Consider the following 25,137-nt stretch of genomic DNA (forward strand, 5'->3'; position numbering starts at 1 on the left):
TACATGCTTTTTATAACTTTACACAGCACTCTCCGGCGATAGGAACGAAGCATTACAAAAAAGGCAGTACTGCAGCTTCCCACTAAACTGCCTGGAGAAATGAAGATGGCTGATTGGCTAAAACCAATAAGGGGTGGAGCCTAAGGTCTATACAGCTCCTCTCCAAAGGCTTCTGCTAGGACCCTCTCAGGCTAGGCATTGTTGAAAGGTTTATCTACATGGGGACATCTGGGAGAGTTAAGAGGTGGGGTTTTCATGACTGTAGCTAATGAAACTCTTATCAGTTGAAATACATTTTAAGAAATCGCCTGTAAAAAGTGCTGCTGCCACATTTACTAAGATCTTCAAGGTAAGCCCAACAGCCATTAAAAGTAAAAATCTATTACTATATAATCAGCAATTTATGCTAGAGCTATGTATGTCTTTTTGCAGGGGGAGAGGGAGTATATATACCGTGGCTGTTGAGAATTTTAAACAGCAACATGTACAGAGGGAGAATTCTTGTTTTAGAAATATAGTAACTTTGTTTACAACACTATTTACATACAGAATACATATGTCAGGCTGGCACTAGAGCTGTGGAAATACTGTATACAAAAAAAATCTGCAAATAGTCAAAGTTTGAAAACAAATTGGCTTAAATTAATTTTGCTTCACTACTATGTTGACTTTCTAGGAATAGCCTTGTGAATGCATTTACTGAACTATGCCACAATGTAATATGTTATCAGTGAATATTAGAGAGTATTAACAGAAAACAGATTTCTAGTTTGTAATTGCACATTGTCATACCAGGAACCTGATTCCAAAAGTCATGCTTATCCGATCAGGAAACAAATATATCTTTGGACCTCTGTATCCAATCAACACGGCTCAAATTTTGAATACGAACCAGCAACAAACCAACAGGTATTCAGTGAATAACTTGAAATAATAAATTAAAGAAAATCATAATTTGTTGGTGGGCAATTCAAAGAGAAATAGGTGAAATTAATCAAATAGATTTTTTTTTACCATGAATTGCATGAATTGTCAGCCAACAGTTTGCATCATCTAATTTAAAATTGATGCTGGATAGAACACACCAGAGATAGGAATGGAAATGGCTGTTACAAGTCACATAACCAAAGATTAAATTTACAAATATTCCTCCAAAATTGCTGTATTTAGAAACATCACCAGGTGTTGGAACACTTGCTTTTCAAGTAGTCATTTATTGCAATCAGCAATTAAGAAACTTGGAAGCATGCTTTCTTCAAGAACAACTCGCAGATTAAATTGGTCATCAGCATTACTCCAAAGCTTTTAATTCTGATTTACAAAGAAAGCACAGATCTGAATGTTACCTTTTAGCATACAAATGGAGATGATTTTCAGAAGAACAAACTGCTATACATGTCATTTGCAAAGTCAAGCTTACAGTGTGTGAGACTTGCAGAATCCACAGTTGTACAGAGCAAAAATGTAAAAATGACACTCTAGAGGTGAATACAACGCCACATTGGCACTGGCATATGGCAAGCAGACAACTTGTCTGTGCTTATACCAGATGTAATATATAAGGCTAAGATTCAGTCACGGATATTTTTAGTAAAAGTCATGGACAGGTCACAGGCAATAAACAAAAATTCACGGCCTGTGACCTGTCCATGACTATTAGTATAAATACCCCTGACTAAATCATAGGTGCTTATTGGTGAAGGAGACAAGCTTTGAGTTCCACAGAGCTCTTCTTCTGGTCTGAGCAATTCCCAGCACTTGACTTGGGTCATTTGTTGTTGCACCAAGAACTTCACTCCAGGAAGTGAGTGAAAAAGGTCATTATCTCCAGGAATATTTCTAATTAAACATTATAAACATTAAAATAGTTATTAATAAATAGGGTAATCAGTGACAACACAGGAAACTGTTTCCTTTTTGCACATTGTTAAGAATGACGAGTTTAACATATTGAAACTGGTGTAAAAGCACAAGCATCATTGACCTTGATTTACGTGCTCTTGACTTTGGTGCTGAATCCATGATTTCCATTATGGCATTTTGGCAGCCACATCAGCATTATCTGTCAGTAGCATCCATAACCACCAGGACTAGACTGAAATATGACTAACTCATAGCTGCTAAGTGTGCAACTTTTTATTGTTTTTTCAAATAAAAAGGGGAAACATGGGGGAAAGTCCTCTCAACATCCAAGAAAAGTGAAAGGGGACGGGGAATATGAAAGTAAAGCTATTCGGCTTGCTCCAAAGCCTTTTGAAGTCAATGGGAATCTTTCAATGGTCTTCAAAGAGCTTTGGATCAGGCTCATGCAGAACTACAAAAAGACTCATCTCCTGTCGTCCCAGATCTTTGGTTTACAGAGTTTTCATTGTAATGTCACATCAGTACATGGTGATGAGCCAAGATTACACAACATCATGATGGCCCAAAGCTCCACAGTGCAACCATTGTTTTGCAGTTTTTGTACTGCAGTTGGTGATCCAATGAAGTTGAGAGTCTTTTCTTCATGTCCGGAATGAGGAAGTGATTCTTTACCTCATCAAGGTGAAGTAGTGTTTAATGTGGCTTTTGTAGGACAGTTCACAAGGCAATGGATAAAAAGGGAAGGGAAACACAGTAATAAAGGATGGACTTTTCATAAGTGCTGTGCAGGGCCATGTAACCACTAGGCGGCCGCCTAGGGTGCCAAGATTTGGGGGCGCCAAAAAGCGGTGCCCCAAATTTTTTTTTTACACTATTGCTGGAAAACGAATGAATAAAGAAAAGAGAAATGTTGTTGAACATGCATTTTAACTTGTTGTTCTTCTTCTCTCGTACATTACAACTATAGCCTATGCCAGCTCTGCATTGCGGGCACAAGCGTACTGCTTCACTACGGTACAAAGTGGCAATGATGTCATTTTTCTCGTTGCACGCAGCCGTTACCCATTCTGACAGGCTGTTTATAATGGTAAGTTTACTAGTTTTTGGAGGTTGTCGACTGAGGCTATTTTTGTTGAGTTGTTTCAGATCTAAGACTCTGGCAATTGCTGCTGCATCCTTTCGCTAATACTTTTTGTCAATTGTGTGTGTATGTTAAGTATTTGAGTGTATATGTTTATCATGTGCGAATATGCGTATGTAGGTTGTTGAAATTTGTCATATTGATATTGTCAGTTGTTGTATGATGGAGTATCCGCCATTCTAATTTTATAAATTTTATTAATAACAATAATTGGCTATTCTAAAGGTAGAATAAAATGTGGTAGATTTTGATATGAAAGAATGAAGGAAGGAAGTATAGGTGACTAAAAAGGGTGTATTTATTTTAATTAAATATGTAGACTAAATAATGAAATTAATAAATTTTCAAGCCGAACGTGTATTAATTCTAATGAACAATGCCACATTATGCAGTATTCATTTTTGAAAGTTTATAATAAACAATGCTCTGGGGGGAGGGGGAGGGAAGGGGGGCGCAAGGTGGAAGTTTCGCCTAGGGCGCAAAATATCCTTGCACCGGCCCTGGTGCTGAGCATGACTTAACTCCACTCTCATTGAAGTCACTGGAAGTTTACCACAGGCTGTAGTGAAAACAGAGTCAAGCCAATCCCGAGCGCTCTTGAAAATCCCCCTCTATGTCTTTTTTTTATTATTATTTAACATAAATCCTGCAATAGATAAAAATGCTTCTTTCTACACAAATCTTTTAATTTTGTGACACACTACTGTATTCTGCCTTTCAACTCATTTCTCCTACTATTTGTAAATCAAGGGCTTAACTGCAGTGCTTTAGTGAATACAGTGACAAGAGAATGAACTGCATTCTCCTCTACATCCATAACACTGATTTAGTATTTCAATTAATCTTTGCTAGACCGTCTCCAAAATTAATGGGAATACTTTGAAAGTAAGTCATCCTCAGGACGTCATTGAATACTAACATAAACATCATTTAATTTATTTGTTCTCACTAACATTCTTTTATATCATTCATGTAGTCAAATGCAAGTATATTTCCTGCCAACTAAAAACACAGGAGTATCATTGCTGGATTGTCTATACAATGAAGACATTCATAGTGTTTTCATTTTAAATACCTTCAGTAAACATAAATCTGGTTACCGTATCCCAGCCAGAGAGTTGTTAGAGCTATGTGGAGGATGGAAATTCCATTTTGTGAAGGATTTTGAGATTTCAAAATTTGTTTTCCTTCTGATTCAAAATGAAACTTGACATTTTTGAAATTCTCCACAAAATATTTTTCCTACATTGTTTCACATCAATTTAAATGTTTTGATGTTGATTTTATTTTGTTAGATAGATAGATAGATAGATAGATAGATAGATAGATAGATATTATATCTATCTCCTGGCTGTCCTTTGATCACTAGTTTGTGGCCCAAAGACCACATCTACTCTGATTCTCTGTTGAAAGTACTAAAGGCCCAAGCCCTTCAATGAAATGTGGGCAAGGGTGTCTACATGCACAGAGCTCATTAAGAAAGCTGGGCAATTTTTTTTTTGGAAAATAGTTTATTCACTGAAAAATACAGTTCTGGTTTTTTGACCTATTTGATTTGCCAAAAAAATTTCAAAAAGTTCCAGTTTCAGTTCAACCTGGATTTCCCATCCCCCGCCCTCCCGCCGCTGCCACACACACACTTTTTTTGGAATTGCCACTGAATTGAAAAATCCATTATTTGTCCGGTTCTATTCATTGCACCATCAGAGCCTTTGGATCCCAATTTAGTTCTTCAGCAGAGGGAGTTAAAAGTGGTCATTAGGTCACAAGCTTCAGGCCACGCTGCAAGGCTTGTTTCCCTAGGGTTTTGAGTAGGGAGTTGATTGGAAGGGGAGGCACGTTGGTTTAAGGGATTGACTGTTGATAATCCCGTTTATAGATAGTCCTGGTTGGATGACTGAGTAAGAAGATGTTTAGAATTACTTCTTGGTTTATTGTGCAAGACTTGTAATTTTTTCCTCCATGTGCCTAAAATATACAGGTAGGCATAAACATTGAAAATCGACAGGAAAAAACTGCTGCTGATAGGATAGTTGGGATTTAAGGGGTTCTTTCTCTTTCATCTGCCACAATTTTCCCCTCTCCTCAACTTTGCAGTTTAAGAATTTGAATTAGGGCTTGTCTACACAGGAAATTTAGTTCAGATTAAGGCAGGATGTGAATTTAAAGAAGAACAGATAGTCCTGATTAGCACACTGTAAATGCTCTCATTCACGAATAAAGGTGCCTTATGCCAAATTAGCTTAATCCATTTTGGAAATGAATTGAGATAGATAAACCAGATTAAGACTACTTTAAGTCTCAATGAGGCTTTGTGCACACTATAAATGCTCTGCCTGCATAGCTATATCGGTACAGCCCTCTAGTATACACACAGTATATGCCTACAAAAAGGAGTTCCACTGGTCTATTAGCACCATTTTCCATGAACCAAGCATAGCTGTGTCTACACTGGGTTTTAATGGCATAGCTATGTCAGCTGGGGGGGAGTTTGGGAGGGTGGCTTTTTCATACCCCTAACCAACATAGCAATGCCAACAAATCTTTGTAGTGTAGACGGCCTGAGAGTCTCCACACACAGGTTTAATCTGATTTAACTAATCCACTTTAAATTAACATTTAGTTAATTTGAATTAACTTCCCTGAGTGTCCCCATGTAGACAAACACTACTGATCCTTAAACTAATTCGCAATTCAGCTTTGTGAGCTCAATTTTAATTGAAAAGCCAGCTGCACTAAGAGGGAAAGCAGAAGATTCCCATTGAAGAGCAATTGCAAGGAGGGAGGAGACAACGTTGGTAAACTGGGCAAAACACCTGGAAGACATGGCAGCATTTCTACCTGTCTCCTTCATAGCGTGTGTGCCATTTGTTACTCAGCTGTACAACTTGAAGTTATATGAGACCCTAAGATGTTTATGGAAGCAGCTAGTAGGTGTGGCTAAGACCGTTTTTTTTCATCCAATGCTTGGTGAAAAGGGATACAACCTTTTCTTTCAGAGACAGCTATAGTTACTTCTGCCTTTGGATTCATTAGAGGACAAGTGAGGTTCTAGAAGGGGTTATTTCTTGGGTCCATCTGCCAACTTCAGTTAATGCACAACTTGGCTGCCTGTTTATTCAGTAGTGCTTTAGTATTGTGCTGCCCGGGCTGCACTTGCTGCCTGATGGTACCTAGGTGGAATGTAGCTCTTGCTTTATTCATCCCCGAATGGTTTGGGATATGGCTGCCTCTCTTTCCCAAAGTTGCAGCCACCAAAGGAATCTGAGCTATCGGCCCCCAGATTTAAAACAGATGGGGATGGCTTCAGGGTGTTTTTCATGAGAGGTCCTCAGCTCTCTGATCCATCCCAACACAGAGCCAAGTTTGTTGACCTTATGGACACAATGCAATGCCCATCTATTTTCATAGGCATCCGAGGAAGGGCTATGCTGAGGTAGATTATGGCTGAATTGATATGGGTCTTGCCACTCAGGGAGACCTGGCAAAGGGCTAGTGGGAGGGGAAGTTGGTACAAGGGGCCATGACTTTGTATTTTGGGATTTGTATCTTTGACTCTGTGTATTTTAAAGTGCAGTCAGAGTGTAGGCATAAATGGAAGGAAACAAGACTCCCAGAAGAGAGTAAGACTGTTATTTAAAAATGCCATTAAAATATGTTGGAAACGGAGGACCAAAATTGATATTGACATATTGGCCTGACAGAGTTGAGGAAAATTGTACCTTACTGCTCTGTGTACAAATTACAGTGGTCCAGAATAATTAGCATCAACCAAATTAGGTTAAAAAAAATCAATAAGATACTGTTTTTTATGTCAGTTCAAATCACTGAGATTTTTCTTTTTAATAAATCTCACTGGTAAAAACAAATAGTCAGGTCTTCCCCCTTTGGGTTCACACAGCAATACGCACAGATGTCTGGCTTTCTTCTGGGTCCTGTTTTGCATATGGGATCCTATTGCCGCTCTCCGTTGTACCAATCCAGAACTCTAGAATTTTTCTCCCTCTCGGGCTTCAGAGCTGTTCTATAAGATGAAATATTCACTCTAACCTTTTTTCATCTGCCAGCACACACTGGAGGGAAGGGGGCAGTTGTAGGACAGAGAAGCAAAGATCCTATTTTTTAAAAAACACCCGTGATGCCTTTCTTCTACACACAGAACTGGAGCATGTGATGGACCTTGAGTTCCTATTGAAATATATAAATCCAAAGTCTGCTCCTGTGCAACCCTAATGACGTTGGGTGAACGTTAGACCTGGGTTGGAAGGCAGACTACAAGTTTGGCCCCTTGCGTTCATTACACGCTACAGGCTTGGAGGGCTGTGTCTTTTCTGGAAGTTCTTAGCCTCCTTGGTGCTAACGTGGATTCCACTGCACAAGCCCTGCTTTGTGGCGTGATGGTAAGAAGGCAGCGCATGTGTAATCGCGGCGCTGGGGTGGTAAGTAGAGTGCAAGGAAGCTGCATCGGAAGTGGAAGCAAAGGGAGAATTCAGCCCACAGCATGTACAGCATGGAATGTTTGGAACTGTCATACATGGGGAAATATGATGCTACTTCCCTGCCGCTGGTACTTGGTCTCTGTTCCTCCCTTAGGGTTAGCTATTCTTTCGGCCTGACTAAGGAGTGGCATGTAATTGCCCTGCTCCAGGAAGAAACTGTGACTCCACCTCACATTTCCCCCTTGCGCCAGAGGGAAGTAAGTTACTGCAGCTCTTGAAAGGATTCAGTTTACTCCCTCCACCCCCCACCCCCAACAGCTGGCCAGCTACTCTGGGCAGTGAGTAAGAGAGTTGTGTACGGGAGGAGTATCCATAGAGAAGGGCTAGGCTTGTACCCAGGATCTGGCTATGTTGTGCAAGGAAAGGAGTTTACTATTTTATTGGGGTCCCTAACCATTTAAAGGGATGCTACCCAATTCGTATACACTACCCTTAGTCCTCCTTCTCTCTCCTACTTGTGCCCTTATCTTCTGCAGTCAATCTAGCCCTTAATTATCTGTCTCCTAAGGGAATCTTAGAAGGAAGGAACCCAGGAGGGAAAAAAAGATGATAGGTATTGAGAGAAAGGAGTGCAGGAGAGAAGAGAGTGTATCAGGTCCTGCATTATTCCTCTAATTTTACAAATAAGTAACAACTTCCCAGCCCCCTTCCCCTCCCTTGTGCACTTGTACACAGGCTACCCACAATCTGACCCTGGGCATTAAAGGTACCAGCAGCATTTCCTTGATGTTTTCAGTCAATTATATTTTGTGTAAGGTGTCATTAAGAGAGAATAGAAGACTGAAGCCCTTTCTCTCAGAAAGACACTGGCAGCATCAGTGCAAGCTGCCCCACACTGCTCTGCCAATACAGCTCTCTGAGAAGAAATGTCTCCCACCTTTACGGCTGAGGAAATAATTCATGGACCATTCAATCCTCAGCCGAGGCTGCCAGCAAGGAAGCCAATTAGCCCCAGCTGTGACGGCCACTAAGATCCTATCCTCTAGGAACTGGGCCGTGACCCTCAGCTCACTTCAGAGAGGCTACCGAACAGCTGGTATATGAGAAACTCATTTTTAACTGACAGGATAATGTGGTGTCGTGGGTATTTTTTGTATATATCCTGTTTCCCAAGACCCTCTTCCTGCTCCCAGTGACATCCATGGAAAATCCCCCATAGACTTCAGTGGGGTGGGATCAAACCCCAAGCGTAAAGTGTAAATTAATGAATTTCCTTTTAAATAATTGGGCATTTTAAAGGTTAAACAGTGATCTTAAGCCACACTTAGGTGTCATTTAGAGATTCAGGCCATACTTTCTGCTTTTTTCGCTTTTCCTTGTTGTGCAGCCAGCACCCGCCCCTCCTTCATGAGCTGAAGTCCACATAAAAATGACGGCTTGGCTAACGCAGCTAGGCACAGCCCCAGCTGTCACTCTGCAGTCTGTCACCCCATCAGAAGGGTCACAGAGCGTGGATAATGGCAGCTCAGGCCCAGGAGCCAGGCATGCTGCCATTGACGGACGCAGCAGAGAGGTGTGTGGGTGGTGGTCCGGACAGGGACCCAAGAGTTCGAGGATGGGATTTGCACAGCTTCATGACCTGAGCAGCACAAACCAGACTCTTGTACATTTCAGGTGGCCTCATGCAGGAAAAAGGCTGCTACACTGCAAATACTTCCTTATCCTCACCAATTCATAGGGTCAACATTCCCCCTCCTATACTTCCCTACCACCGCAGGACTCTAGGAGAACAGAGACTTTGGTCTTTCTGATGCTCAAGTCTTGGTTCACACATCCCCAAGTATCGAGACAAATTAAACCTTTGTTGTAAGTACAGAAAGTTACCCTGGGGACTCATGGGCTCCAATACCCAGGGCCGGCTCTAGGTTTTTTGCCGCCCAAAGCAAAAAAATTTTTGGCTGCCCCCCACCCCAGCCCTGGGCTGTCACCCTCCTACCCCCACCAGTGCCATCCCCCACCCGCACCCACATACGCCCCAGCGCTGGGCTCTCTCTCCCCCCACACACACACTCCCTGCCGCCCCAGCACTGGGCTCTCTTCCCCCACACACACACCCTGCCGCCCCAGCACTGGGGTCCCCCCCACTAGTGCTGACTCCGTCCGCTCCCCCCTCGCCTCCAGCTAGTCTGGTGCTGGCAGGGTCGGGGTAAGCAGCAAGGCTCCCAGGCCGCGCCTCAGCCCAGGGTCCCTCCAGCCAGGGCTTCTGCCTCCAGGACTGGTCGGGACCCAGGAGAGCAGAGCTGGGGGACCGCCCTGACAAGGGGCTGAGGAGCCGGGGCAGGGTAGCCCCAGAGGGAGCGGAGCCCTGGAGAGCGGGAAGCAGGCCCCGCACGGCAGCGCCTTGCCCTCTATGGCCCTGCTGCTGCTGCTGCTGCTGCTTCTGGCCACCCTGCCACAGTCCCTGGGCGGCTTGGGCCGCTTCGCCCAGCCCCGGCTGCGGTGCTGGGGGGCGGCCGCCCTGCGGCATCTGCAGGCGGCTCCCTGTGCCCCGCGGGGCAGCCCCCAGCCCAAGTGTCCCCCGCTCAGAGCCTGCCTGGCCCAGCCACAAGGTGCGGGCGCTGCTCCCCCATGGCACGAACTGCAGTGGCCCCAGGGCACCCCCCGCGCACGACGTGCTGCTGCTGCCAGGGCTGGCCCAAAACAAAAAAAAAAAAAAAAAAAGATGGCCGGAACGCCGCCCCCGAAAATCTGCCGCCCCAAGCACGTGCTTGGTTTGCTGGTGCCTAGAGCCGGCCCTGCCAATACCTGTACAAATAACCTCCCCATTACATCAATAACTTTCCCTTTATAAGTCTTTTCCTATCTGGACCCCTCCATGCCCAAAGAGACTACCTGGAGCTTGTTTAGAGTCTCACTGAATGCCCATGCATGGAAGCAAGACTCACCTCCATGGGCTACCACCATTGATGGACCCTGCAGGGTGGTGAAGAGATCAGTTGCCAGTAGGCTGCTACTCTTCCCCCCAGCCCACACTGCCAAGTCACTGCAGAGGAGGAAGTAGTCCAGGCTAAGGAAAAAGCTGGCACAGTTTGCTTCCCACAGGAAGCAAGGGGGAAGCAGAGACTAGACTGTACATCTGGGGGTACTGCCCCTTATTTGGGCTTGAGGGTCAAGGTTCTAATCCAGCCAGGGACGCCAGCAGCTGTGGCTCATTTTAGCTAGATGGATGCTTGAACTTAGTTAGAGACTCCAAACTAGTGAGGTATTCTACTGGGGTACAGCTAATCAAACTATAGGTAATCATTAAGTGCTTGATCCAAAGGGCATTGAAATCAAAGGAAAGATTCTCATCTACTTCAATGGGCTGCGGCTCAGGGCTGTCTACAGCCTGTTAATCGCTATGATCCAGTCTGCTGTGGTTGTTATTTGTTACTTGTGTAGGCTGGGCCGGCTCCAGGCACCAGCATAGCAAGCAGATGCCTGGGGAGGCCAATGAAGATGGGGGAGACACGTCCAGCAGTTCGGCGGCAATTCGGCGGCAAGACCGTCACTCCCTCTGGGAGCAAAGGACCTCCCACCAAATTGCCACCATAGAATGAAGCGGCACTAGAGCTGCCGCCGAATTGCCGCCGATCGTGATCGCAGCTTTTTTTTTTTTTCCCTCCCTGCTTGGGGCAGCAAAAACGCTAGAGTCGGCCCTTTGTATAGGTTTGTCTGCCTCCATACATGTTCTTGAAGGAGAAATAGCATCCATTTTTCTGTACTGAAGTGTCCAGTGCTCCCCAGTGATTCTGGTAGCTTTCCCAAAGACTTGGAAGCAAGGGAAGCAAAACGGTCCTTGTTTTACAGACATGGAAAGAAGTGTCAGTATCTCCCTGCGGACTGGATTCTTCCCCCACACACACACTTTGATTAAACTATCTTGCAGCCACAGGAGTCATTACAGGTCCAAATACTTTGCAATTAATCATGAAAAGAGTGAATGAATCATTGATTTAACATTAAGAAATGTTTTTTTCCTCTTCTGCAGAGTATTCGCCTGTCAGCTTACATCACCAGTAACTATTCAATACGGAATAAAACACTTAATAGATTTAGTCCCTCTGTCTTTTTATACTACCTCATGAACATCATTGCATACACCCCGACAAACCAGCGTGCTAGCTTTGAATTCAAGCTGACAAACACACCTGTGAAGAATATGGCTTCCCAGACTAGTCTATTTGTACAGATTTGACCTTTGCCTGTATATTTGCATAGTTTGCAGGCAAAGTTACGGTTGAGTGGGAGGTATAATTGGGAAGGGCCGGAGGGTGTTAGCTGTGCTCTGCTGAAACACCATTTCATATTAGTTCATTTTCAGTAATTTTTTTTGTTTGGAAATCTACATATTTACATGTTCCCAAAGAACTGCTATTTACGATGGCCCTTATGGGATGTCATGCCCTAGCTACAACTCATTGATGCTGTGCAAGGGAACTCACACTTATGCATATTCAATAAACTACTATTAATAATTTGTAGGGCACCTTTCATCCCAAAGGACATTCAAAGAACTTTATAAATTACATATTAATTTTTTTTAAAAAAAACACTACATTAAAAGAACATTAAGGTTCCAAAGTCAAGCACTCAAAAGTTAGGGAATGCCAGAATTAAGGTAGCTTGTGCACTTTAATTCAGCCCCATGCGGATATGCAGTATGAAACAGTCTTTCGTTACATGGTCACATCTATTGTTTCTACAGGATCTCTGCCTCATTCCAGTGGAAAATATAGTATGTGATCATGTGATTAAAGACTATCGTAATATGTACACACAAGGGGGCCATATTAAGGTTGTGCAATGTAAGCATGTATCCTCACCTCTAGAGTTCTCCCTTGTGCCTAGATGCAGCATTGCAGGGGACTTCACCTTTGCACCCCCACTAGCAGCCAATTCCTTGGCCTGCAATGGCCTTTCTCAGTCTGTGTCTATAAAATTCTAAATCCCTTCCAGGGTAGCATTTAAAACAAATAAAAGGAAGTATTTCTTCACACAATGCATAGTCAACCTGTGGAACTCCTTGCTAGAGGATGTTATGAAGGCCAAGACTATAACAGGGTTCAAAAAAGAACTAGATAAATTCATGGAGGATAGGTCCATCAATGGCTGTTAGCCAGGATGGGCAGGGATGGTGTCCCTAGCCTCTGTTTGCCAGAAGCTGGGAATGAGCGACAGGGGATGGATCACTTGATGCTTACCTGTTCTGTTCATTCCCTCTGGGGCACCTGGCAGGCACTGTCAGAAGACAGGATACTGGGCTAGATGGACCTTTGGTCTCACCCAGTAGGGCCATTCTTATGTTCTTATATTCTTATGAACAAGTCCAAATTAACAGCCCTTCTATCCCTCTCAGGCTTCACCTTAGTTCCTCTGTTGTATCCTGTTTGTTAAGCCCTAGCCCAGGCCTTCTCTCCATTAGACAGACTACCCGGGTCCCTTTTCTAGGCGTTACAGGAAGCATTCTTGGCTGAGCTTGTTGCTGATGCCTCCATAGTAGGTGAAACAAAAGAGCATGTGTCTGTTCCTATTGGGCTGCCACAGCATGAGGAATTCATCATCATCCATCTTCCCCCTCCCCAAAAGAGAATCAGTCTGCCCCTCACCTTTAAGGCAGTTGGTATCTCCCACCTTCCTCGGGGGGGGGGGTCTCCAAACCCCACTTTGGATACCACCTGTCAGTGTGCATCCTCATTTCTAGGACTGTGGCACTGCACAGGACTTAACCTTTGTACCCCTAATACTGGCTAGTTCTTAGGCCATTCTCAGTCAACATCTATAAAAGTATAGGCCCTTTCCAGGGTAGCACAAACAAATTTAAATAAAGATACAAGTCTTCAAATTAACTGCCCTTCCACCCCTCTCAGGCTTCATTCTAGTTCCCTATCTGTTAAGCCCAAGCCCAGGGCTTCTCTCCATCAGAGGAATCAGTCTTCTTTGCAGCCTTTCCCCAGTGAACTCCTTTAGTCTGATTATAGGGCTTAACTTTACCTCCTCTATCCAGGAGGCAATTAGTTACTCCCGACAGGTGCAGACCATGACTCACTGGGTCTTTTCCATTGCCTTGCAGGTGATGGGTCAAGCCTCATCACATGCAGGCGACCTTAATTCTGGCATTTCCTAACCTTTGAGTTCTTGACTTGCAACCTTAATATTCTTTAAATATAAAAATATGCAATTATTTAACACTTGAAATGTTGTAGCACCCAAAACCCAACCAGGCCAGGGTCCCATTGTGCTAGCTCCTGTACAAACACTTAGAAAATTATGTTCATATTCCTTGAGTTAAGATATAACAAGTAGATGAGATGAGCAAACGAATCAGGGGGAGACAGGTAACAAAAATAATAGGATGTTCATAGCAGTTTAGGACTTATCTAAACCCAGGCAAACTTCCAATGCTGGTGAAGGTCACCCATCACCAGTAGGAACCTGTATATGCTAAGTTGGTTCATAATATTGTGATGCATGGCCAGAAAGGGTTAAACATTCTGCAAAATAAATTACTCAAATTCAACCCATAAAGACATGTGGAGAGATAATGTTTGTGTTTTTGTGTATTTACATATATATGGGTAGTGGTCAACAATGTAATCAACAGTCCCTGTCTATGCTGTATTCTGATAATTCAGAGATCAAAAGAACTTCCTAGCATTTAAATAAATTGTAAACTCGGGATATCGCTGTATTCATCTCTCTTTGAAATGTATAGCAAATCATCTGTGAATGGTGGAAAAACAGGCAGTTGCCTTATGTTAATTCGTGTAGTTAAGTACCGGTGATAGACTGCCTAATGGATAAATTGCCTTATGTTAATCTGTGTAAATAATTATAAATGATGCTTAAGAAATGAGGGCCTATTGTTCCCCAAGGGACCCCAACTTGTCAAAGAAGGCCTGAATTGTATAAAAGATGTTTGGGTCACGATCCTTCTTATCCCATATTTACTTAAGCTTCATCAGGGGAAGTTTGAGTTGCCAGATTGAGATCCCAGTTATGCTGGTACTCCCTGAATATAATATTGGACATTGGACTATAACCTATGGACTAAATTCTAAAGGAATTCTTCGCAACTACAAAGCTCACCATCTCTGCTATGAATCTGAACCTCAAGAATTGAACTCATGCCTGTATATATATATTGATCTTTTAACCATACTCTCTCTCTTTTGTTTTTTAATAAATTTTAGTTTCGTTAACAAGAATTGGCAGTATGCGTGTATTTGGGTAAGATTTGGAATATTCAATTACCTGGGAGGTAATGTGTCTGATCCTTTGGGATTGGTAGATTCTTTTCTTTTATCTGATGAAATAAGATTTTCAGAAATCTTCATCATATTTGACTTGGTACCTGGATGGAGGCCTGAGGCTTGGTACTTTAAGGGAACTGTGTTGTTGGCTTCTGGGCAACCAGTGAGGTAATAAAGAAGCTGTTTTATGCTGGCTTAGTAAATCTAAGTATTGAAAATATCCACCAGCTTTGGGGATTCTCTGTCCCATTCTTTGCAGTTCACCTTAATTGAGTGACCTCAGCTGGCCCCCACTGGGACCCCGGTCACAAATATGTTCTAGGAAACCATTGTAACTTTAAGCACAAGTAGCCCCACTGGAATTCATGACACTGCACAAATGCTTAAAGTTAAATGCATGTTTTAAGTACCTGGCTGCATTGGGGCCCATACAACAATTTCCCTTGACAGTATTAGAAGTTGCATACAGTGTTTTTGTTGCTGTGTTGGTCCCAGGATATTAGAGGGAGACGAGATGGGTGAGGTAACAGCTTTGTCTCTCTCACGAACAGAAGTTGGTCCAATAAAAGATATTACCTCAACCACTTCGTCTCTCTGGTATTAAAAGCTGTAATTTGGACATGGCCCCAGAGGGTTCTTTTAGAGTTCCAGCCTAAATCTCCCAAAACACATCACTTTTAAAACAAGCTCACTCAGAGTCCTCTGATTTCATACATCTTATGTTTTTAGCAGCTCCAGTGGCTCTCAGGCTTGAAAAAGTTTAATGTTTTCTGACCCTAGGATACATGCCAGGAGGAAAAAAGAGTCCTGGTGTCATAGGGTTAATTACTCTGTTTCATAATCACCACTCCTTCTAAAATTAGAGTGCCATCCACAGGTAAGCTAAAACACCAGACCTATAAACATATATAAAAACAGTAGAAAAAATACAGATATATCCATAAATCTGTATAAACAGAATCACTGATGGATGAGTGCCTTTAAATTCCAGAACCATATTTCTGTTGACTTATTGGAGGCAGCATCCCATGATTCACTGGAGAATCTGCCTCTTGTGAGTTATTGTCTCCTTCATCATTTAAAGAATATTTCCATCCTCCACAGGTGATCTCCAGCCACTGTAGCCTGTGTCTGGCATTTTGCTATTTTTCTTTTTATCTGCCTTAGAACAGTCGGTCTTGTACGATTGAGTACTGGCTTCCCTGGTTTCTACTGACTGGAACATATTTGTTCAAGTTTAGCACATAAGGGAATCAATCCAGCAATGTGTTCAGGTTTAATTTCTTCCCTCGTTCCTTAGTATTGCTACTGATTAATTGGCTTCAGCAGTGCTGCATATATCCACTGCTCCAGCGCTATAGAGTACAGGACTTGGTATTAAAGCGGATAAAGTAACAGCACATTGATCATTTGTATGCATAGCTTACTAAATAACCGACACTCTGCAATAGCAAAACATTTATATTAAACACCCATACATTAAACTAGCAAGCAGAGGGATAGTCTTGTGGGTAAAACATTGGGCTGGGACTTGAGATCAAAGGTCATGTCCCAGCTCTGCCACAGGCTTTCCATGTGGCCTTCAGCAGGTCACTTAATCTTTGTGTGCCTGTGAAGGGGTCTGCTCCCCACAAGTGCCACATAGTGAATAAGCAAAGGCATGACAGGCACTCTTCTGTCTTGGCAGCCCCTGTTGATTGCCTCCCCAGCCCTGCAGTAATGTGTCCCTTCTGTGATTCGGCACTCCAGCTGGGCCACAAGTTGTGTGCATTCCTTCTGGGGTAGGTCAAGAGTCTAACAAAGGCTAGTTCAGGCTTTACCCAGCCAAAGTCACTAGTCTCTGAGATACGGGACCTTTCTAGACCTGAGTCTCTAGTATCAGGGAGACTCTTTGCCTGCAGCTCCATGAAGGGCAGGTAGGGGAACTCAGCCCATGTCTGCACTGGGTTCCAAACCAGAGCCCAGACCATTAGGTGGCTGGACCTTGCACCCTAGAGTGCAATGCAACTGCCTCCCTGGGTCACTGCCTACCAGCCTCCCCCCACAAGAGGGAGAAACAAAGGCATGTAAATTAAAGAAACTGTCTCAGATCTTGCAGAAGTCTTGAGTCCTTTTCCCTCAGTATGTTGAGTAGACCATGAACAGTCAAGGGCCTGCTAGCTGGGCTTCCCACAGGCCTCCACTGGCGGTCTGCAAATGAGCTGCTCTGCTCCCCTTTTCGGCTTCTCCTCCAGCCTGCACATGCCTCGCAGGTGTGGAAAGGCAAAGCTGCCTGGGCCCAAGCAGCTCCTTAGCCCCTTCCCCTCCCCTTGACTCCTTCCCATCACAGTGCCTCACAGCCTCATCTGTAAAATGGAGATAATGGTGCCCACCCTTTGTTTATACTGTAACTCTTTAGGGCAAAGACTGTACAATGTATGTACAGCATAAAGGACAATGGAACCTTGATCTCATTTGGGGTATCTAAGCACTTTTGGAACACAATAATAGTCTCTGAGATGGGTTCAGCTTAGAGAAGGTAACTAAGTCCATCTAGTATGGATATTTAACATTTTCTTCATATCTTCTTAGGGTTTTTAAAAGCTCTGGCTAAACACCTTCTGAAATAGAAGAACTTTAGGATAAGTGGCTGTGTAGGGTGGGAACAAGGAAAGTTAATTTTCCCTGAACCTACAGCCCAAGTATTTTCCAGAATCTAATGCAATACACAACTGCAGTGTTACATTAAAAACTGTGACCCTAACATCATCCCCATGCAAGAGACTCACTGGTATCAGGTAGTGAGTTTCAGCAGGCCTGACCAGTTCAGTGTACGCTAACTCATCAATGTCATATTCTGCATCTGCTATGTGTCAGGTAAGGTATCACTGGAAAACTAACACACTGATCATGAATATTCTTGCATGGTGTGTGTATGATAAACAACCAAGGTACCCTTCAAATATGAAGGAAATGTGGGACTAAAATATGTTTACCAGACAGGCCGGGGGGAGGGGGGAAGGAGTGGATAAACAGGTTCCTCCCAGACAAAGGACAAGCCAATATCCCCACCCTTCCCCAGCCAGGTATCCGAGTTGATTAGCAATCACATGTCATGTGGTCATTCGTTTGAAGCAGCAAGGGCAGAAACAGATCAATTTGCATTTTAGCAAACCCCAGCGAGCGAAAAAAACAGCATGAGATTCCATTGCCCACCCCACTCTATGTCTTCTTCCTCACAGCTTGAATGAACTTCAGAGGAATCCATTTCAAAAGTCCACTGGACTATAGAAGAGAGGGGTAAAGAACCCCACGTTATCTTTCACCTAGGAAGACAAGGGGAACCAGCATTTTGTACTTCTGCGGAAGATCCTGAGAGAGAGAGAGTCAACCGGGCCAGGCAAAGAGCAATTGGTGAGAGAAACCGTCTTCAACAAGATAAAATTTTAGATGTGTTCTTCACTTTTATTTGCTTGCAGCCATCTCTATCTTTGTTTCTTTTACTTGGCATCACTTAGCCTAGTTTCTGTTGTTAATAAACTTGTTTTATTTTAATCTAAACCAACTCAGTGCTGTTTGAATCGAAGTGATTGTTAACTCCAGTTAATGTGGCAAGGGTGCTAACTCTTTAAAGGAGCAAGCAAACCTTATCATTCCTCTGAATGGCCCAGGAAAGAGCTGGACATTGCAGAGATCATGATTTTGGGGCAATTTGGGACTGTGAGTGTGTTGGTCACTTGGCCAGCAGTAACCGAGGCTGGTGGATACCAGAGTGTGGCTGGGTTGTAACAAGCCGGCTGCTGGAATCAGAGAGCTGAGCCAGAGCTGCTTACCACACAGATACTGCATGCATTCTTGTCTGCTAGCTCCAGGCTGTGAGCCACAGTAGCAGAGCACTGAAGGCACCTAGGGTTACAGGGCAGGTGGTGACACACAGCCCTCCTTGTTGTGGATTGCACAATGTGACACCAGCCTGACCCCATCTGGAGTAAGTCACTAGCACATTGCTTGAAGTAGCAGAGAAGCAGTGTGGTCTCAAGGAAGAGGTGGCTTGGAAGCCCTGAATTCCAAATAGTGATTCCCACTGTGGTCTTGAGTAGGTCACTTCATCTCTCTATTTCAGCATCCCCCTCTGGAAAATGGGCATAATATTTAATACCAATCTTCCATTTGGGAAAGTAATGTTTGGACAGTGCTAAACATTAGTCTTACCTGGAGTCACTATAATTTTATCATTCTGAACTGGTTCCAATAAAATAGGAAGCGCTCCAAGCTTTCACCCAAACTGACACTCAAAGTGAAACTCCCACATTCAGAAGAGCTGTGACGTTCAGAAAAGGAAGTGGTTTGTTTGGTTTTAAGTGGCTATCGGTGTTCTACCTTTGGCTAGCGGTAGCAGGCAAACCTCAACAAAGGCTATTTATTGGAGAACTGATCCAAAGCGAGTTCAAGCCCAGCAGATTCATTCCATTTCCATTGCCAGGGGCTTTGGCTCATGCCTGTCGTATTTGCAGTAGAGATGGGTGACCTAGGCTAGATGGAATAAGAATCACTGGGGTTCTTTACTCAAACCAGTGGCGGTTCAATAAAAGCAAAATCTGGTTAAATCTATTCATTGTTGTTTTCATTTTGGATCATCTGTGCTATTCCTGCTTCTGGCTGATAACAGATGGGAGGCTCACGACAGGTGGCTCTTCCAAGAGAGCCAGTCTAAACTATTGGGATAAGCATCCAAAATTGAGGTATGATTCAACCCAAACTGGAGCTCAATTTGTTGATTGCTTGTAAGGTTTTTATTTTGTTAATGCCTGTTTGAGATGGCACAGAGGTCAGAAACATTAGTGGCCATCAGAAGCTGATCCAGCAGAGATGGATTAATGGACAGAGTGCAGGTGAAGGAGTTCAAAGCGCACGATAAACGAAAATCACCACATAGTACCATCACGTGGGTGTGGTTTAAATATAGATACCACAACAAGTAAAGGAATAACTATGCAAATAGCATGATCATCTCTGATATGAATATACCCTAATGTCTCTGTGCTGAGCTTCTGAGCACATCCAGGTGACACAGAAGTTTCCAGAAGCCTGTGCTGACTCAGACTGAGTTGAGTGTTTGTAGTGGGAAGAAAGAGTCCTGTGTCTTCTCACAGACCCCGACTTCTAAGGGTTCACTGAACATCATGACTTTGGAGTTTACCCCTTCCAGGGTACAGAGGAAACACAAAAAAGAAAAGAAAAAAAATACATAAAATAAGAAAGGAACAAAGAGCCAGTCCTAAATAAGCCATCAGCCTTTCTTCCTTCAAGAGATCTTGGGTATGCCTCTATCCAGCTCAACATCCTCTGGTCAGCCGTCTGAAAGTGTCTTGGTAAGTGGTTATAATAATAAAAAGCCCAACTTTCTCTCAGGGTGCTTTGATAGTCTGTAGGCATGGGAGCAGGCTCTGCCCTCCATCAGGCCACTCCCTGAGACCTGAGGGCCCTAGAGATCTGCCCTCCTTCCAGAGCTGCCTCCTGCTGGGTTTCCCCCTTTTGAACTTTTTCTCCAGTCCTGACATGTCTTGCAGGAGTGGTGGGGCAGGGCTACTCAAGTCCATTGCAGCTCCTGAACCCCTTCCCGTCTGGTACAGGGTTTGTATGCCCCATCACAGCTGCTTAGTCCATTTGAAAGTCTGGGCCATTAAATATTATATATGTGGGTATCCAGCAGAGTATGTGTGTGTGCTCCCACTTTGACAGGTTGCTGAAGAGCGATGGTATCAGAGCCGGCTCCAGGCACCAGCACAGCAAACAGGTGCTTGGGGCGGCCAAGAGGAAGGGGCGGCACGTCCGGCTCTTCGGCAGTATTTTGGCGGCAGGTCCCTCGGTCCCTCTTGGAGGGAAGGTCCTGCCACCAAAATGCCGCCGAAGAAGAAAGCAATGCGGTGGAGCTGCCGCCGAAGTGCCGCCGATCACGGCTTTTTTTTTTTCCTGCCGCTTGGGGCGGCAAAAATCCTGGAGCCGGCCCTGGATGGTATTAGGCAGCCCTGGAAGGAAGAGGTATGAAGCACAGGTGTTGCAGCAAATGAAACATTTTGCTTCTTTGCTTGGACCTGATTTAAGTCACCATGAACTTTTTTTTAAAGGAAGGAGCGGATGATCGAGATACATATATAGTAAGTTTCAAGGACCAGCCACCAATGCCACTGAACGGCCAGTTATGAAAAACGAACATAAGTCACGTATTTGATCATCTAAACTGGAGAGCTGGGTCCCAGCTTTCTTCATGATAAAATTGGATGTTCTAGCTGCTGAGAGGCCCGCTTTGTTACTGAGTAATAGTGAAAATATTTTGCTCCCTTTCTCAATAAGGAAAAAACTTTTTAAAAATGATAAATCCCAAATGGCATCCTGCACGACATTTAAACTTCAGAGCAAAATGACGGAGCAGTGAATAATGAAACTTGCCCTGTTGATGGATTGCATGTTACCTTTCTATTCTCCCTCTCTCTGTCATTGTCAGCCAAAGCATTTCTCTCCTCAGTTTAGTTATCCCTTCCCTCTAGCAGTACAGCTTATTTAGGAACATTTCATATTAAAGAGCAACTTTCATGCAGGAGGAAACTTTCAAACCTGTTGGACTTAATCATTTACTTTCCCCCCTTCTTACATTTACCTGTACTTGTTTTAAAAAAGGACTCTCTCCTTATCAGCCCATCCTCATTTCTGCTTAGAGAATCAGCAGCTGTCAGACTGTATCAGGATTGTCCTGATTTTGAGAAATGGTCCCATTATCTCTGCTGGTCTTATTCAAACCTCAAGTGTTCTGGTTCCAGTGGAATCTTGCAATGTCCACTTTGCCCATTGGCTTCCTATGTATTTTCTGCCGTCCTGTTGTGGTGGGGTGTACAAACCCTGTACCAGAAGGGACGTGATTAAAGAGCTTCTTTGAGCCCAGACAACACATGCGTGGGCTGAAGAAGGAGCTTCAAAGGGGAGTAGAACCAGGGCTTTGGAGCGGAGCCTGGAGCTGGAGCGCGGAGCAGCTCTGGAGCAGTGGAGCTGCAGGTTTTTGCCTGGAGCTGGAGTGGAGCCGGAGCACAGCTCCAAAGCCCTGAATAGAACAGCTTAGTAGCAGGGAGCCAGTGGAGGTGACCAACCCTACACTCTTAGGCTATTTCTACACTTAAAATGCTACAGTGTAGACGCTCACTACTGCAACAGGAGGAGAGTAAATCCACCTCCCCCAGAGGCGGTAGCTAGGTTGAGGGAAGGGAAGCCGCAAGGGGAGCCTGCAGTGAGTGAAACCCCTTCATAGCATTACTCACTTCCATGCTTCACACAGGAAGACCTTTAGCTTTTGGCTACCTCTGAGCAGCTCATCTGGTGTCCTACATGCCAGCTGCCTCTCAGCTGAACTGCATGTGGGTGGGAGTCACCTTTATTCCTGTCCACAGCTCAGAGATGTTTGGTTAGTCACCAGATAGAATAATTTCAATTCAGCCTGTGAACAAGCAGCCCCAGCTGCTCCTCCAGCCTCATCCCCTTAATTCCAGGTAAAGGTGGTAGTGGTGTGGCCAAGGCCTGTGTGCAGTGCAAACTGCGGACTCCACCATGTCATCAGGCATCTGTCCTTGCACTCAGAGTCCTTGCTCAGCACTTCCTGCTCCAAAGGCTGCACCTCTCAGCCAGACTGGCTGGAACAAGTATATGCAGCTGCTCATGGGTCCAGCATCTTGTGCAGATGCTCTTTAGTTGCAGACAGTCAATTCCTGTTGACTAGACTAGTTTTTTTTTTTTTTTACCCTTTATTCACTCTTCCAACTTTTGGCTGACAGCAGATTAAGACATTTCCCCCCCCAAGCCACCTTCCCCTGCACATCTCCCTTTGTCCCCAGCTGCTCTAACTATCTACTATCTATCCCCATGAGTGTATCTAAGATGTCTAGGATCAAAGCTATTTCAGCCCAGCCGGGTAGGGACTGCTCAGCTGGTTCTCTCCCCAGCCACATGCTCAGGCTGTGTTTGGACCTTTGTGTCTGTTCAGGCAGCAGCATTCAGCTCTACCCATGCTGTGCCAGCCTTCAGCCCTGCTCCCTTTCAAGGGTATCTGGGACAGCCAAGAGCCTCTTAGGAATGCCTGCAGCAGCAAGCCTCCCAGTCCAGGTCAACAGGTTAGCAGGGCTCTCATTTTAAAAAAAATGTATCGATGCATTTTGAAGTTGCAGCTTGGGCTAGAGCTTGGCCTCTGAAGCTTAAGTTGCTTCGAGCCCAAGCTCCAGTCTGAGCCACAACGTCAGCTCTTTTTAGACCACGAGCCCGAGCCGCGCTAGCCCAAGTCTGTTGACCTGGGCTGGGAGGTTGGCTGGTGCGGGCCGCGTAGTCGTGCCCTGAGTTCCCAGCACCATGAGGTGTGTTCTATGGAAGCTGAGAGATAACGAGGGAGAGGACTCTCCATGCTGAGGCAGGCATGTGTAGGTCACTGTTTAGCTACTGTTGCAACAACCACCCTCTTGCTTAGGGATTGAATGAGAGGAGAGGGCTTGGCAGGAAACATTTTCCTGTCCTGTGAGTTTGAGACTTAGGCTTGGTCTGCGCTAGCGCTTCTGTCGGCAAAACGTTTGTCAGTCAGGGATATGAAAACACGCACACAACCCGACCGACCTAAGTTTTGCTGACATAAGTGCCAGTGCAGACAGCGCTACGTCGACGGGAAACGCTTTCACGCTGACATAGCTACCACCATTCATTGGGGGTAGTTTAATTATGGCAGCAGGAGAGCACTTTCCCGAAGGCATAGAGCGGCTACACAGGAGACCTTACAGCGGCGCAGCTGCAGTGGTACAGCTGTGCCTCTGTAAGACCCGGAGTGTAGGCACAGCCTTAGAAGTTTTTCTCCATCCTGAAATTGGGGGTGGGGGTAGGGCACGGGGAGGAACACTTGAAATTTTTCATAAATAAATAAAAAAATCAAATCAAACATTTGATTTTGCTTTCAATTTTTTTTTTTTAAAAATTAAGCTTTAGGTATAAATTAACTAAAATTTCCAGTCATTTTGAATAGAAAAAAATGAAAACTCATTTAGAAAATATCAAAATGGGACATTTAGATGATTTTGAAACTTTTTTCAAATTGGAAGATTCATCGAAACCGACCCTTCCAAGCCAACAGATTTGGTTTTGATGAATCAACATGTTCAGACAAAACACATTTCACTGTAAAATTCCTGACCTGCTCTACCAAGGACCTCCAGCGCTGAAAGCACGAGCCACTGCATCTTTAGCTAGAGAGTCAAGTCCTGTTGCTGGAAACTGTAACACTCAACCTCCATGGATCAAGTATGAAGTGAGACAGGTAACATATGCTGAACAGTGAGTTACATATGAAACACCCCAACAGTCTTTACGAGAGAGGTACAAGAGTTCAACACCCAACCTACACTTTACAAAACAAAACAAGACACCACTTCTACAGTCAGTTCAAGCTACACCTTCAGATACCAATGGGGAAATGTCCATACCCACCAGTCTTTGTTTGACAGTTCACTGCTCAACTCCAATATTTGGATTAAATAAACAACAAACCAAAACCACACCTTCCTTCCTGACACACAAGGGGCCATTCTTGAGAAGCAATAGCCTTGCTCTACTTCTGAAAGCACCTCTTCCTTTAAACAATCTTTTTTCCTTCATTCACTAAACGGTGCTGTTCAAGGGAATTGGTAACACTATATTGCGTATCACTAGGGCTCCATTTTTGTCACGGAGGTCGCACAAGTCATGGATTCCGTGACTTCCTGCAACCTCCGTGACTTCTGCAGCAGCCAGTGTGGCTGACCCCAGGGCCGCCCAAGCAGCTAGCTCTGGAGTCAGCTGCTCAGGCAGCCCCAGCCAGCCGCACCAGCCATGGCTGGAGTGGCCCCAGGGCCAGCAGCACTGGCCACTGCTCAGGTGGACCTCAGCAGCTGGCCCCAGGGAGCTCCTGAGCAGTGGTTGGCCCAACCCCCTGCTCAAAGCAGGGACCAATCCCCAGCTAAGTCCCCAAATCCCTAAATGGCCCCCTCAAGGATTGAACTCACAACCCTGGGTTTAGCAGGCCAATGCTCAAACCACTGAGCTATCCCTCCCCCTGGACAGGTCATAGGCTGTGATTTTTTGTTTCTTGCCCATGACCTGTCCATGACTTTTACTAAAAATACCCATGATTAAATCGTAGCCTTATGTATCACTTCCCAGTGCCATTCTCTCACACCAGAAGGAAATGGAGGAAACAAGTGCCTGATATTGGCAATTGTTCTCTGGTTGGGTTTTTCTAAGCCGGAGATCCTTTATAGGACTAGAGCAAACATGGAGGCTCCACCAGACTTCTATGCCCACCAGGAGCTAGGCTAAACTACCAGGTTAAGGCAAATTAGTGACCTGGAGATGAGTTTTAGAGTCC

At 44.5% G+C, this 25,137-nt stretch overlaps 1 long non-coding RNA gene across 1 annotated transcript; it reads left to right on the forward strand.

Moving 5' to 3' along the window:
* The first annotated feature begins 203 nt into the window (after positions 1 to 203).
* Positions 204 to 18,129, forward strand: LOC117882464. Its single transcript, XR_004647018.1, has 3 exons — positions 204 to 349; positions 796 to 909; positions 17,957 to 18,129. It is a non-coding gene; the product is annotated as an uncharacterized LOC117882464 (long non-coding RNA).
* Positions 18,130 to 25,137: the final 7,008 nt, after the last annotated feature.

This window comes from Trachemys scripta, chromosome 9, assembly GCF_013100865.1.
Source record: "Trachemys scripta elegans isolate TJP31775 chromosome 9, CAS_Tse_1.0, whole genome shotgun sequence".
Lineage (NCBI taxonomy): Eukaryota > Metazoa > Chordata > Testudines > Emydidae > Trachemys > Trachemys scripta.